Here is a 15,598-nt window from a genome sequence, read left to right as displayed (position 1 = left end):
GCAGATCAAACACGTCATACCTCTGCCCCCATTGAGTTCTCTGCCTTACTTCGGCGACACATTTACTCCAACGTACTTACATAATTATACCAACACTTTAGCACGTGCATCAAGAAAGCGACTTTAGTAGTAAAGTTAAAAACATTACATGACGCTGGTTTCTATTCAATCTCCGTTTGTTTTATTTGGGAGTTTGGTTTGTATTAATTTAAAATAATGTAATTCAAATTAAGAGTTGGGGTTAGAACAAAGTTGCTTATCACTTTAAATATATTTAATGTAATTCCGTAACAATTACAGTTAAACCAATTATTAAAATAAAGAATACAATAAAGATAAAAATGTATGCACTTAATCACACGAGGTTTGGGTTTGCATTTAGACTACAGTAAGATTTATAATTATTTCACTTAACTTAGAGAGGGTAAGAATTAATTTAATAGACGATACATTTATTTTGATTTCAGATATTGAAATTGAATAACCTAAAAAGTTAGGAATAGCACTAATGTTAGATTCATGTTTTAAATTTACTTAAATAGATTTAAAAAGGATGAGAGTTAGGATTAATTTATAAAAAAATAATTAAAATTATTATAATTTGAGGTTGAGACTTAATTAACGTTAAATTAAGAGATTATTACGGAGATTCATAAAAAAATAATATAAATAAAATTAGGTCAAGGGTTAATCATAATGACATTTAAAGTAATTAAATGACATTTTAATTAGGATTAGGGAAACGTTTCGAATTATGGTCAAGTTTACGATTAGGTACAAGGGATAAAGGGAACCTTTTGGCAATATGTTTTAACAACTCGAAATTACTGCCATTCAGAGCAGAAATACAATAATGTATATTTATAATAGAAACAAGGACTGGATGTAGTGAATAAATGCATTCAACGCATCGACTACGAAGGGAAGTAGGAAAGATAAAACTACTATGCGGTGGATTTAAATACACAAAATAAATGAAGCTTTGCATTATGAAAATGCCCCAAGAGTATTACAGAACCAGCTTTAACTAATGTTTTTCTATAAGATAAATCATCATCCTGATAAGGGCCGGTAACTCTCCAAAGGATCTTAACTAAATAGTTTTATTAGTTAAGTCTTCAATTTTTAACCTGTGGACACTTTTCCAAATGGTTAATATAATCATTTTGATAAACAGGCTCTTCATTTGACAGTTTTTGCAATATTCTCAAACTCAGGTTGCCACCACAGAGTGCTGGTCTTATCAATATCATGTATAGGTAGGCTGAGTATAGGAATTTAAATAAAGGTTTCAAAGAAAGGTGATGAAAGTAAGAGGACACACATAAGGTAGGCTAAGTATAGGAGATAAAATAAAGTTTAAAAAAAAAGAAAGGTGGTGAAAGTAAGAGGATAGAACAAGCAAACCTAGCATTTCATGAACCGAAAGATAATAACATGGCTCCCTTTGAGATGGTAGGACGACCGCCCTCAACAGCAGGCGCGGTCATTCACGAATCAATCTTACATCCGTGATATAGCCCAAGGGAGCCATTCCTAGGAGTGCTGACATTTGCTTACATAAATACGTTAGCCCAGCACACTCAACAAACAATAATCAATAGGTGAACAGTCAGTAATGTAGAAATTTTTCGAAGGCGAGTCGATGTTGTATATTCAATTTCTTTCTTTATTTTTCATTCTTTAAAACACTTTTGAAACCGCCAACGCGTTTCGTCCCTTCCAGGGACTTCTTCAGGGCTTGAAATATAAAGTGCGCGTATTTCAATAATTAATTTTTCATAGAGTCAGGACAGAGGGTTTGTCAGTTTAAATACACTTCCTTAACTATCATGTTCCATGTGGATTCGGACAGGAAGTTTTTCTTTGTTTTTATCTGCACAATGTCCAGGGCAATGTGGTCCCAGTCCCGCACACGTCCTCGAAGCCGTCCGTCCTATTGCCGATCGGGAATAGGACGGACGGCTTCGAGGACGTGTGCGGGACTACATCGACTCGCCTTCGAAAAATTTCTACATTACTGACTGTACACCTATTGATTATTGTTTGTTGAGTGTGCTGGGCTAACGTATTTATGTACAGTTGAGGAATGCTAGGTTCTTTGAATCAGGTTCTGAATTGAGGAGGTATAGGGAATTGTGCCTCCAGCCCTCTTTGCACCTCTGGGTTTGTGTTAATACAGATAAGGGACGCCCTAAACTTGTGCAGGCATTTTGCTTTGATTCCCAGTGTTGTATGTCATGACATTTGCTTACAACCTGCATCCAAGACCTCCCACCGTCAGCAAGGAGCTACTCTCCACACCTTGCAGAGACTTCAACTGGCCAATAGTCAACTCTATGCACCACTACCACCTCCTGAGCTTCCTTCTGTTTCTTCAGCTGTCCACCACCTTAGAGTCCATCACACGTTAAAATAATCACCTAGCTACGTCCCGCTGCTAGCCAAACAATGGCCGACCCATGCACAGATCGCTTACTAGCTCATGACACCATTTTTGGTCTTCAGTCCTGCTTTCGATGGACCTACAGCAAACTGATGACAGCAATGGTTGGTTTGGATTCTACGCTGGTCGTTTTCCTTTGGCAAAGCCATTCCAAAAAAGCTATTGTGTTTTAAATCAACTCACAGGTTTGGCACCATCTTCCACAAAAAAATAGCTATCGTGCACATGTATCAAGCTAAATTGAGATCACAAACGAATTTCAGCATTTGTTATCTAAATTAAGCTGTGTGCAATGTATGAAAAAAGAAAACCATTTGCAAAATAAGGAATCACAAAATTTACGATACCCTATTTTGCCAATGCATTTAAGGAATCGCAAATTGCGATTTCTTAAATGCAATGTAGGAAGCACAGAAAATTTGCGATTTCGCCTTAAGGAATCGCAAATTATCACCAACTTCAAGTTGGTGGTAATTTGCGATTTCTTTGAAAAAAGCACTTTTGCAAATTTTTCAAAGTGCCATGTGGCACACATACATGCCCTTAGGGCATGTATGTGCGCCACATGAGCACACATACATATTTCAGGGGTGCAACAGGGTGTATTTTTGGCAACCTTGAGATTCTACAATTGGTAATCACAAATTGAGAATGTCTTCCCATTCATTCCTATGGGCCTCCTATCCCATAGGAATGAATGGGATGGTATTCCTTATTTGCGAATCTCAATTCGCGAGTCGCAAACAAGGAATATGTAGGATTCACACATTTTTTAGCAAATCCTACTACATTGCATTTTGTGATTCTCTAATTGAGATTCTCTAAAAATCGCAATTTGAGAATCGCAAAACGGTTTCTTCATACATATGCCCCTAAGTCTCTGAGTAACCACTGAGGCCAACTAAGTGGCCCCTTGGGGGCCTAATCTGGATGGGCAATTTATCAGATGCAGCTCTTTGGGAATTCTGACATTCATAGCAGGCTTGTCTACTGTAATTCCATCTAGGTCAACTCGCTCCATAAAACCATCATCTGTCTGTCAGTCAAAACCTGGGGAGCTGTAGCACTAAGATGGAGGGGTTGAGACTGGTGAATCACTTTTGGTGTTGGTGTGAAACTAATGTGTTAAAAGGGAGGACTCCTTCTTAAAGTGTAGACTCCAACTCCACCAACCAGGAAAAAGTAAACACTTTTCTTCCCCACTTCAGTTAAGAATACCACTTCCTGCCTGGCCTCGGACAACTGAAGGAGGAGGAATCCGTTGAACACTGAATGAAAACATAATAACGGACTTGCACACAGAAAATTTGTATGTGTTGTATGTGTATGGTGTACAGATTTTTATTGGATTTTGTTAACTAAGGTTAAGAAGAAAAAAAGACTAGTGGTCCTCACCAGGTATAAATTAAGAAATAAATTGTGTTTTTGACCTGGAATGGATGTGACTTATTGAAATACATGTGAATTTGATGGGACTTTGAACCAGTGTATAGGAGTAATTAATCGTACCCTATTTTGAACTTTTAGGATATTTGTTCCTCCATCTCATTTAGTGTTTTGAGTATATTTATAGCCCAGGAAGTGGAGGAGGATTTGGGCAGACCCCTTATATATTTGGTGTGGCCTCCAAATATGGCAAAGGATTCTCAGTAGCTGGCCACCCCTTCTGGAACTCCTTCCAAAGCAAGTAACATCTAGTCCTAAGAATCTGCAATTCAGAAGACCTTTTTGTTCAAATGGAGAAGAATTGGTCTCCACCCAATGAATCTAATGTCACCTGATGCATTACAACATAAAAGCCGGGAGTACCCGTGGATCATAAGAGGTTTATAGGTCACTTGTTTTGATGTGGAAATATTTTATTGGTACTAACATGCAATAACTACCAGAGCCTTACTACGAAAACAGCTATGCTTGGAGCGCTTTGAGGAATGTGAGGTGAACTCGAAGTCCTGGAAAGAACAAAGAGAGAGAAGTCACTATCTTTGTGCCCCACGTAGAGAACAGCCACTTGCATGCGTGCACATTGTAGATCACAGGGAAAAGCATCAATGATCACCCCTAGGCGTGCACCTTGGAGGTGACAGGGATGAGTACCAATGATCACCCGCGGGCACGTACCTTGTAGATGACAGGGATAAGCATCAATGATCACCCGCGGGCGCGAACCTTATAGATGACAGGGATAAGCATCAATGATCACCCGCGGGCGCGAACCTTGTAGATGACAGGGATAAGCATCAATGATCACCCGCGGGCGCGAACTTTGTAGATGACAGGGATAAGCATAAATGATCACCCGCGGGCGTGCACCTTGTAGATGACAGGGATAAGCACCAATGATCACCCGCGGGCGTGCACTTTGTAGGTGACAGGGTTAAGCACCAATGATCGCGTGAGAGCCCGCACCTAGTAAATGACCGGGATAAGCATCAATGATCATCCACAGGTGCGCACCTTGTAGATGACAAAGATAAGCACTAATGTTTATCCACGGGGGTGCACCTTGTAGATGACCGATAAGCACCAATGATCACCCGCAGACAGGCACCTTGTAGACGATAGGGATAAGCACCTATGATCACCCGCAGACGCGCACCTTGTAGATGACAGGGATAAGCAAAAATGATCACCCAAAGATGCGCACCTTGTAGATGACCGGGATAAGCACCAAGATTCACCTGGGGGTGCGCACCTTATAGATCACAGGGATAAACACCAATGATCCCCCTCACCCACTGGCGCGAACCTTGTATATGACAGGGTTAAGCACCAATGATCGTGTGAGAGCCTGCAGCTAGTAAATGACAGGGATAAGCATCAATGATCACCTGCAGGCGCGCACCTTGTAGATGACTTGTAAGCATCAATGATAACCCGCAGGCGCGAACCTTGTAGATGACTGATAAGCATCAAAGATCACCCATGGGCGCGCACCTTGTAGGTGACAAGGATAAGCACCAATGATCGTGTGAGAGCCTGCACCTAGTAAATGACAGGGAAAAGCATTAATGATCACCCGCAGGCACGCACCTTGTAGGTGACAGGGATAAGCACCAAATATCCACACAGGCGTGCACCTTGTGGATGACAGAGATAAGCATCAATGATCACCCGCAGGCGCGCACCTTGTAGATGGCAGGGATAGGTACAAATGTTCACCCGCGGGCGCGCACCTTGTAGATGACTGATCAGCATCAAAGATCACCCACAGACACACACCTTGTAGATGACTGATAAGCACCAATGTTCACCCGCGGTCGCGCACCTTGTAGATGGCAGGTGTAAGCACCAAAGATCACCCACAGATGCGCGTAGACAGGGATAAGCTGTTGTTGTATGACTTTATTCGATACAATGAATCATAAAAGTGTACACAATTCATACATCGATTTAAAAGACAAAAATACATCCTTTTTTTTTCATTAAAAGGGAGTAAAGTATCACATTCTCATACATACAGTACGAAATGGAATTTAAAAGCAATGTTTAAAAATCAGTTAAAAAAAACCGTTAAAAGCATGAATTTTAAAACATTATCACCTCTATGGAGACCATAACAAAACAGAGGGCATTACCAGAACTCCGTAATCTACAACTGATACGCCCGTAGGAGCTTGGATCTGATTAACCAAGCGCATCCCAGATATTTTGCTATCCCACAGACTACACTGGGGACAGAGGTGTCTGTTGTAAGAATGCTCAGTGCCTCCCTATGGTGCTTAGTACCCAGATTAGAGCACACCGGTTTCAACCATCTCCGTCTCGCCTGGCCATATGCTGGGCAGGCGAAGAGGAAATGGGAGATAGATTCTGTGGGGGAAGCACAACCAGGGCACCCTCCTTCCCTCTCTCCCAAGGGTTTCCACCCCGCAGTGAAGGCATTCAGAGGTAGTGTACCAAACCTCAGCTTCAGATACAATGCCCTGTCTCTAGGGGATTCAATGAAGTCTAGAAAAGGTTCTAATTTGGGGGAGGGCTTGGAGTCTAGAAACTTCTCCGTCAGGGAATCATGTTTCAGATTTCGTATTGCTTCGTTGGACACCCACTCCCAGTAGGCCAACTACTTGCTTGGGTAGCGGAGTCTGGCTTTCGCAAGCATCTGCTAGCCCAATGTCCCCCACCAAGCGCCTCAATTTTGAAACCCAATGTATCTTACGGCCAGAGTCTATGCGAAGCAATTCAGTCAAGCCAGAAGCATAGTTACACAGTTTGGGGTTCCTTCTGAGGCGTACCCAGAATAGGAGAGGGCGCAGCCTTCCTATGCCTCTGATTGAATGTTTCCTAAAACCATGATGGAGAGGAACCAGAGGAGTCGATAGGGGAAGCGAGACCAGGTCCCTGTAAAACTTGTTTTCTGATCTCGCTAACTCTGTGATGTTCTCGAACCCCCACAGTTCCGCCCCGTACAGAGATGAAGGCAGGGCTTTCCCCTCATATACCTGGATGGCAGGGGCAACAGGTCGGCTATGGGAGAGGCGCTGATGTCTTGCTATTGCCCCCGACACACGTTTATGATTCAGTAGCATCTTTGACAAGTGAGAGTTCCATTTCATCAAGTTGTTGACCCGTACGCCCAAACAGTCAAAAGCTTCGACTAGTTCTAAAGGGGAGTCATCCAGCTTGATGGTATTTCTAAAGCGCTTAGATGGGGCCAAAGCCATTAGCTTAGTTTTAGTTGTATTTCTACATAAGCCTCTGGACTTACAAAACTGACTGAACCGATCCAGCAGTTTTTGAAGGCCCATCGGGCTTTTAGAGATCAGGAGGGTATCGTCTGCAAAAAGCAGCGTAGGTGATTTTTCCCCTGCCAGGATTGGCACGTCGGCAGGATCCTCCCTCAGGTGGTCCACCACCCCGTTAACAAAAAGGGAGAACAAGGTTGGAGCCAAGATGCGTCCCTGGCGTACCCCTCTCTCTACCATAACTCTCTCAGTTAAGTGTCCCTGTCGGCCCCACCTCACTCTGGCGTAACTTTCCTCATGCAGAAGCACAATCAGATCCAAGATCAAGGGTGGGATGCCCAGATCGGACAGGACCCGCCAAAGCCCGGCCCGAGGGACCAGGTCAAAGGCTGTTCTAAGATCAATGAACGCCAAATAAAGGCTGCCTTTTTCGATCGTTACCGATTTCCAATAGATCATGGAAAATCTAAAGACCTGGTTCATCATGCCCACCCCCTGTCTGAATCCTGCCTGGAACTGGGACAAAACCTCATCTTCGTCTATCCAGGACCTCAATCGCACGAGGAGGACCCTGCCAATCACCTTCTGCACTACGTCGATTAAACTAATCAGCCTATAGTTGGCAGGGTCCTCCCTATCCCCCTTCTTGTGGATTGTCACCACCTCGGCACCCCTCAGGGATAAGCATCAATGATCACCCGCATGCGCGCACCTTGTAGATGGCAGGGATAAGCATCAATGATCACTGCATGCACGTGCACCTTGTAGATGACAGTAATAAGCACCAAAGATCACCCACAGACGCACACCTTGTAGACGACTGATAAGCATCAATGATCACCCGCAGGCGCGCTCGTTGTAGATGACTGATAAGCATCAAAGATCACCCGCAGGAGCGCACCTTGTAGATGGTAGGGATGAGCACCAAAGATCACCCACAGACGCGCACCTTGTAGATGACAGGGATAAGCATCAATGATCACCCGCAGGCGCGCACCTTGTAGATGGCAGGGATAAGCATCAATGATCACCCATGGGTGTGCACCTTGTGGATGACAGGAATAAGCATCAATGATAACCCACAGGCGTGCACCTTGTAGATGACTGATAAGCATCAATGATAACCTGCAGCTGCGCACCTTGTAGATGACTGATAAGCATCAATGATCACCCGCAGACGTGCATCTTGTAGATGACTGATAAGCATCAATGATCACCTATGCTGAGGTACTGAAATTCTGAACCCGTTTCATAAAAGTCGTCGTATCATGACGATTTTGGTAATATCAGACCGAAAATGGCGAGTGTAAGGTGTACGAGTATTTTCGTCATATTTGAGTGACGAGATCACCATGAAATCAGGGATTCCGTTCTGAACCCTCGGGTTTCATTTTGTGTACGGCAGCCATTTTGTGGTTGCCCTCACATAGGGCGATGACAGTGGTCGAACGAGTCTCCAAGCACACGTACACTTTTGCTGACTTCTGTGTGACCTGGGCAAGCTGACTCCGTTGCCCGAAGCCAAACCTGCTCGGCCAGTTTCTTTCCCAGTGGCCGATCGGGATTAGGGATCAAGGCACAGCATACCATAAACCCTTTATTGCACACAACTATGTCTAATCTTACTCACACCTGTCTCTACTCCTTTCTTTATGACCTGTTTTACGATGAGGAGGTACCCGTTTTTATTAGGGGCCCGTCCGATTTACCTGATGAAGAATGGTGGGTTTGACTAATAATTGATTGTGGGCTGGACAAACTGAAAAATAGGCTTGTCATCATGATTCTGCTTTTTCTTTGTCATGGAAATATGTGAATGGTCAACTGTAAATAAGGAATGTTTGCCTGAAGCATAATATTTGGTATAAAAAGGGATGACTAGCTTTGTAAAGTTGAGCAGTCTCCTGAGAACATACACCGTGTTGTACATCTAGGATACCTGTTACTGGCTGCAGCCAATAAATTTGATCTTTGACGTCACCAAGAAGTTTCTGTGTTTCTGTAGTCTGAGACAGGAGAATCCGAAGTCTTTGGGTGTGTCCCCTGGCACCGCTGGGTTCTAAATAACCCGGTACTTCAGCGGTACCGGTCCAAGCCAGAGGTTCGTGAGGAGCTTCGTGTGAAAATTCTGGAGGAAGGCCAACCACTTCATCGACCCCTGTATGTCGTCGTGATCCGAAAGTCTTTGCTGCGAGGTTCCCCGCTTTCCAACGGCTACGAAGGACTTCTGCCCTGACTATCGCCCTGTCTTGGAGCCTTTGATGATTTGTAGAGCGAGACGATAGACGAGTCTTCTGGTGACGTCATCGATACCTCAGTTAAGTATGAGTGGAGCGTCTCCCAGTCCTTAGTTTTTGGGTATCCCCTTGGGATCTTTAATTTGGAACTTGCAAGTACCAAAGCCGAGGGACTTGTGTATTCACTATTTATTATTTATTTTATTTAAAATTTTATATAGCGCACAGTTACCCTAGGGCATCCCGGCGCTTGAACAGAGCAACAACAGCTAAAACAGTCAGTTAGTCAGGACAAGTCATGCAGGAAACAAATATGTTTTCAAACCTTTGCGAAAGCGCAAAGTACCGGTCTCGGCGCGAAGTTTTAAAGGTGAAGAGTTCCAGAGCGTAGCTGTATTCACCGAGAATCTTCTCCCGCCCGTACGCGATCTCTTTACTCTGGGGACAAGGAGGAGATGTTTCTGGTCGGATCTCAGCATTCTATTCGCTTTGTAAGGCACTGCTAGATTTCTTAGAATGGGTGGTCCTGTACCCTGAAGAATTTTATGGGCAGTGCAAAGTGCCTTGAATTTTACTCTTTCACGCACTGGTAACCAGTGCAACGCCTTGAGGGCCGGTCTAGCTGATTCAGTTCTGGGAATGCCCATGAGCAGTCTGGCCGCCGCGTTTTGGACCTGCTGTAATTTGTTAAAGGTGGATTCAGGGGCACCCAGAAAAAGACCATTACTATAGTCAAGGCGAGATGTTATAAGCCCCTGAATCAGCAGCTTCCTCGATGGAAAGGGGAGAAGCGGAAAGATTTTACGAGCTGCTCGTAGCAGGGCGAAACACACTCCTGCCGTTTTTTTGGCTTGGGTCCTGAAGGAAAGGTCTTGTTCCAGCCAGACCCCCAAGCTCTTGATCTTCTCTTTCATAATGGGGAGATCACCCATACAGCTCGGCCAGCATGTCAATGGCAATGAGGGAGCTTTGTTCCCTAACAGCATAATCTCTGTCTTAGATCCGTTCAGCTTAAGAGCTGATTCGTCCATCCAGGTATGAACTTCCCCCAGGCATGAGTGCAGCAACTCGGGGTTATCAACCAGTTGAGGAAGGGCGACCACTAACTGAGTATCATCAGCATAGCTGATGATTTTGATGTTATAGGGGGCCACCACATCCTCCAGGGGGGCCATATAAACATTAAACAATGTCGGGCTCAGTGAAGAGCCCTGTGGCACACCCCACTGGAGGGGGATAGATGTAGTCCGGTTGCTGCCTTCCCAAACCTGGTATGACCGACCGTCAAGAAATGAACTAAGCCACTTCAAGGCGGCCCCTGCCACACCCACCTCTGACAGTCGCTGAATCAGCACCTGATGATTCACGGTGTCAAACGCAGCACTCAGGTCCAGGAGGATCACTGCCACTGATCCTCCCGAATCCATGATGCGTCTGGATTCTTCTACGACTGCCAGGAGGGCCGTGTCAGTACTCTGGCCTGGACGAAAACCGGTCTGCGAGTCTCGGAGCAGACCATTCGACTCTAAGAAGTTTGACAGTTGGTAATTTACTAGCTTCTCAGCAATTTTGCTGAGGCCTGGCAACAGAGATATAGGCCTATAGTTTGCCAACTCCGCCATGTCCAAATTAGGCTTTTTTAACAGTGCCTTTACCACTGCTGTTTTCCAGCTTGGTGGCACCAAGCCCTGGGAGAAAGAAGCATTCATCAAGTCCGTAATGGGCGCCACAACGGAAGTTGCTACTTGCTTTAAAAATTTAATAGGGACCGGATCCATGGGGGAGCCACTTTTCATAGAGACAAGAGATTTCAATGTTTCAGCCTCTGAAACTGGGCCAAAAGTGTCCAGAGAGACAGATCGCTCTCTCAGCTGAGTAGAGGGATACTCTTCCTGGGTTACTTGAGGTCGTGTATTCTGGGGTAAGAAATTAAGACTATCGTTTTTGATATTCCCTTGAAGTTTGAAGCTAGACTAGTGAGCGAAGATGCCTGGTCTTAGCAGACTTGGAAATTTGTTTTGTTGTGGTCGAAATAGGGATTCCCGATTGGAGGACTCGTGTCCGGTTCCTCCAATTGGAACTCCAACCTATGAACTCTATGTGAAGCATGGCGTGGGCCCCATCACATATAACGAAGTATGGATTTGTTACACAAAAAAGGACGGTGTCCTTCAATGGCCCGATATGGTAGTTTTGACACGGAAATTTTAGATAATCTAGAGGTTAGACTATTTAAGAAGAGAGCCCGGCCGGCAATGTTGGACTCTTTCCGCCTATGGCGAAATGAAGCCAAACAGAAAGAAATTAAATTAGCGAAGAAAAATAAAAGGGAAAAGGGTATCTCGATAATGCAAGCTGCTATGCAGTATAAAGATAACGAAGAAGAACAAGCAAGTGAGCAGTTGCACATGCAACGTAAAATGGCAATTGATAAATGCTGTCCAGTTCTGCTGCTTCTTCAGCAAGATGCAGCAAAGGAACTTGAGAAATACTTTTATGTCACATTTGTTGAGTTCGCCACCCCCTATGCTACAGCACCTCTGCAACCTTTAGTGGCGCAACCTCTGGTTGCTTTGCCTCCTGCTATTGCACAGCCGCCAGTTCCTCTTCAGCTGGCTCCTACTCCTCTGGTGCAGCCTTCTCAAGGGCTGCCGACTTTGCTACCTGTTCCGTCTTTAATTCCTACGACTTTTTCACCTGTTCTTGCGGCCTCCTCCGCTACTGCTCCTACATTAGCTTCCTCTCAGTCCGCTTTATCTCCTGTCCTGTCAACCTCTCCTTCTGTCCGACATAGAATGACTGATACTGTTAGTAGTCTTTTGTCTCCTTTCTTTGAAATGAAATGAAATGAAAAATTATATTTATATAGCGCCGGAACTACCCGGAGGCCTCGCAGCGCTTATATTGATTGTTAAAAAGGGCAACCCGGGAGGTTAACGAGTTTTAGTGTACAAATGTGTTTTCAGCGCTTTCCTGAAAGCCATCCTGTTTGGGTTCCCTCTAAGGGCGAGGGGGAGGGAATTCCAGGGCTTAGCAGCCGTGTGGGAAAAAGAGCGGCCACCCCATCTAGCTTTGGTGATTTTTGTTGTAGTCGCTAGATGCAGTGATCCGGAGCGGAGGGCTCTGGGGGGGACGTAGGGCAGAACTAAGGGAAACAGGATGGCAGGGCCCGTTCGGTGGAAGGATTTGTGCACAATGCACATAGCCTTGAACTGAGCTCTAGCGGCGACTGGAAGCCAGTGAAGATTATCTAAGGCATGCTTGGCTGACTGCCAGCGGGGAATGTTGTACAGTAGGCGGGCGGCACAATTTTGGGTAACCTGGAGCCTGTGGGTCACAGCTACCGGAGCTCCCAGATATAACGCGTTTCCATAGTCCAGGCGAGAGAGGATCAGGGCCTGGACCATGATTCTCCTCGCCTGGAAGGGAAGCAGGGGGAGCACTTTATGAAGCATCTTCATAAGCCCCGCGCATGTAGCCGCTGTTTTAGTGGCTTGAGCCGAGAAGTCAAGCGACTTGTCGAGCCATATGCCCAGGCTCTTTATCTGGGGTTTGGGGGGGGGGGGAGGGGCGCCGAGGCAGGTGGGCCAGATGCAGGCCAGAGAGGTCAATGGAGGGTTGCCCAGTAGCATAACCTCCGTTTTCTCTCCATTGAGTTTGAGGCAGGAGAGTTGCATCCACCTAGCTACAGCCTCCAGACAGGGACCTAAGGTGTTAGACGACTCATCCGTGTGGTCTAGAGAGACCACCAGTTGGGTATCGTCTGCGTAGGTGACAATACGCACACCAAAAGGTTGGACTATCCCCGCTAGAGGTTGCATATAAACGTTAAAAAGCGTGGGGCTCAGGGAGGAGCCCTGAGGCACCCCGCAGCTAAGTGGATGTTTGATGGAAACTGCCTCACCCTCAAACACCTGGAAGAAACGCTCATCTAGGAAGGAAGACAGCCATTCCAGAGCCGCGTCCGACACACCCAAACCCATTAAACGATGTACTAAAATGGTATGGTTGACAGTGTCGAACGCGGCGCTGAGGTCGAGCAAGATGATGGCTGCCTTTCCTCCCCGGTCTAGCACGGCTCGGGTTTCCTCCGTCACCGCAATAAGAGCAGTTTCGGTCCCATGCTGGGGGCGGAACCCTGTCTGAGAGACACAAAGCAGATCCGCTGATTCCAGGTAGTCTACTAAGATGGTGTTGATGTGCCTCTCAAGCAGTTTACTCATCCAGGGGAGTAAGGAGATTGGGCGGAAGTTAGCCAAGTTGTTCTGGTCCAGGGAGGGCTTTTTTAATAAAGCCTTGACCATCGCACACTTCCAAGAGGCGGGGACAGAATTAGTGGTGATGGAAGCATTGAGAGCGTTCAGAACGGCCGGGCGGATAGCGTCCCAGACCTTAGTGAGAATCCGCGGAGGTGCTGGGTCATTGGGGGATCCCGAGGTGACTTTAGGGATGATTTTGTCAATTATGATGGAGTCTAACAGAGGGAATTTATCCAGCGTGCGAGGGGCAGTGGGAGCTATCTCCGGGAAGATGGTGGGTCCCTCCGCCTCATTACCCCCAGAGAATGAAGAATAGATGGTTTGGATCTTCTGAAAGAAGTAAGAGGCTAGATCATCACAACGGGATTGGGCGCCCATTGGGGACAGAAGCTCGGGGGCAGGGGAAATTAAGGATTTGGCAATTTAAAAAATTTCCTTGGGGGAGTTGGCAGCAGAGTTAACTTTTGAGTCGTAGAAGAGAGCTTGCGCAGTTTTCATTTCAAGTTTGTAGAGCTTTATAGCAGCTCTGTAATCGGCTTTTTTTGAGAGTGAATGATCACTTCTCCATGCTCTCTCTAATTTACGGCAAGATTGCTTCATGAGCCTGAGGGCAGGGGAATACCAGGGAGCGACTTTAGATCTTTTTATCAGGTCGAGGGATTTCTTAGGGAGGACTTGGTCGAGGGTGCAGGTTATCCAGTTGTCAAAGTTGGCAGTGGCCGTAGTGGGGTTGGACACCATCACAGGAGGATGTTCGTTAAGGGCCTGTGTCCACTCAGAGGACGGAAGCGATGCCCACTTCCTTCCCCATCGTTTATTATTGGTCAGTTGGACAGGGCGGGTGTTTAGGGACCACACAAAGGGTATTAAAAAATGATCGGTCCAGGGTAAGGGAATAGGTACCTCGACCGTAAGGTTGTCTAAGTTGCTAAAAATATGGTCAAGGAGATGTCCCTTGGTATGCGTCGGGTGGAACCCTTTCTGACGTAGGTCAATAGCCAGAAAGTTCGAACGAAGGCTATTGGCTACTGAGTCAGATGGGTCGTCTAAATGTAAATTCAGATCGCCCAGCACGGTGAAATTAGCCGTAGTAATCATTGAATTGGCGGCAATGTCTGTGATGTCAGAGACAAAATTACCGAGAGTCCCAGGTGGTCGGTAAGCTAGAACTCCCGTGAAGGTGGTGGTAGGGGAGAATTCCAGAGTGAAATGTAGACTCTCGCAACCTGATGTCGTAGAGGGGGAGATACGACACCCATAATTATCTCTGTAGATGATAGCCAACCCTCCACCCCTTCCGGACTGGCGGTCCAATTGTTTGATGGTATAACCTGGGGGGGAGGCCCAGACTAACGCGGGGTCGAGCTCGAGCTGCAGCCATGTTTCCGTTAAGAAGAGGGCTTCAGATTTGTACTCCTCTATGAGCATAGCCAACTCAGTGTAGTGCTTCGGCAAGGACCGACAGTTAAGAAGGAAAATCCTCCATTTTGGCCCAGGGGAGGATTTCCCTGGCACCGGGGGGCACATACCCCAGTTGCAAGTTTCACACCGAGCCCCTTTATTTGTAGGTGTCATCGAATGCGAACATCGCACATTGGAGGTAGGGCGCAGGTAGTGCAAGAGAGCGGCACTATAGGTCAGGCGATTTCCCGCCATAGTGTCGGCACAGGCTGCGAGCTGGGAGCGTCTGGACGCGGACTTTCTTTGGGTCATTAACTACGACCCCTGTTTCAGAGCGTAAACAGTTGCGTAGCCAACTGCCTGATACTAGAGAGAAGGGAGTGTTGGATCATTTGGCGCATAAATGGGTTACTGATCCTACGAGATATGAGTTAGAGTCTGTTATGGATGTCTTCCGCCAATGGGAAGCACCGAAGCAGAGATATGTTTTTGACAAAATGTGTGATTTTCTTTGTGAAGAATTGGAGGATAATGATTTGGAACCCAATCCACCTGAGTTGTGTCGTGTAC

At 46.0% G+C, this 15,598-nt stretch overlaps 1 protein-coding gene across 1 annotated transcript in view; it reads right to left on the bottom strand.

Moving 5' to 3' along the window:
* The window catches only part of TBC1D5 (TBC1 domain family member 5), a 1,704,599-nt gene that overhangs the window by 446,227 nt on the left and 1,242,774 nt on the right, over window positions 1–15,598 (bottom strand). The gene's annotated exons all lie outside the window — the stretch shown is intronic.

Source organism: Lissotriton helveticus, chromosome 10 (genome assembly GCF_964261635.1).
Source record: "Lissotriton helveticus chromosome 10, aLisHel1.1, whole genome shotgun sequence".
NCBI classification, from domain to species: Eukaryota; Metazoa; Chordata; class Amphibia; order Caudata; family Salamandridae; genus Lissotriton; species Lissotriton helveticus.
This window is presented reverse-complemented; position numbering and strand designations above follow the sequence as displayed.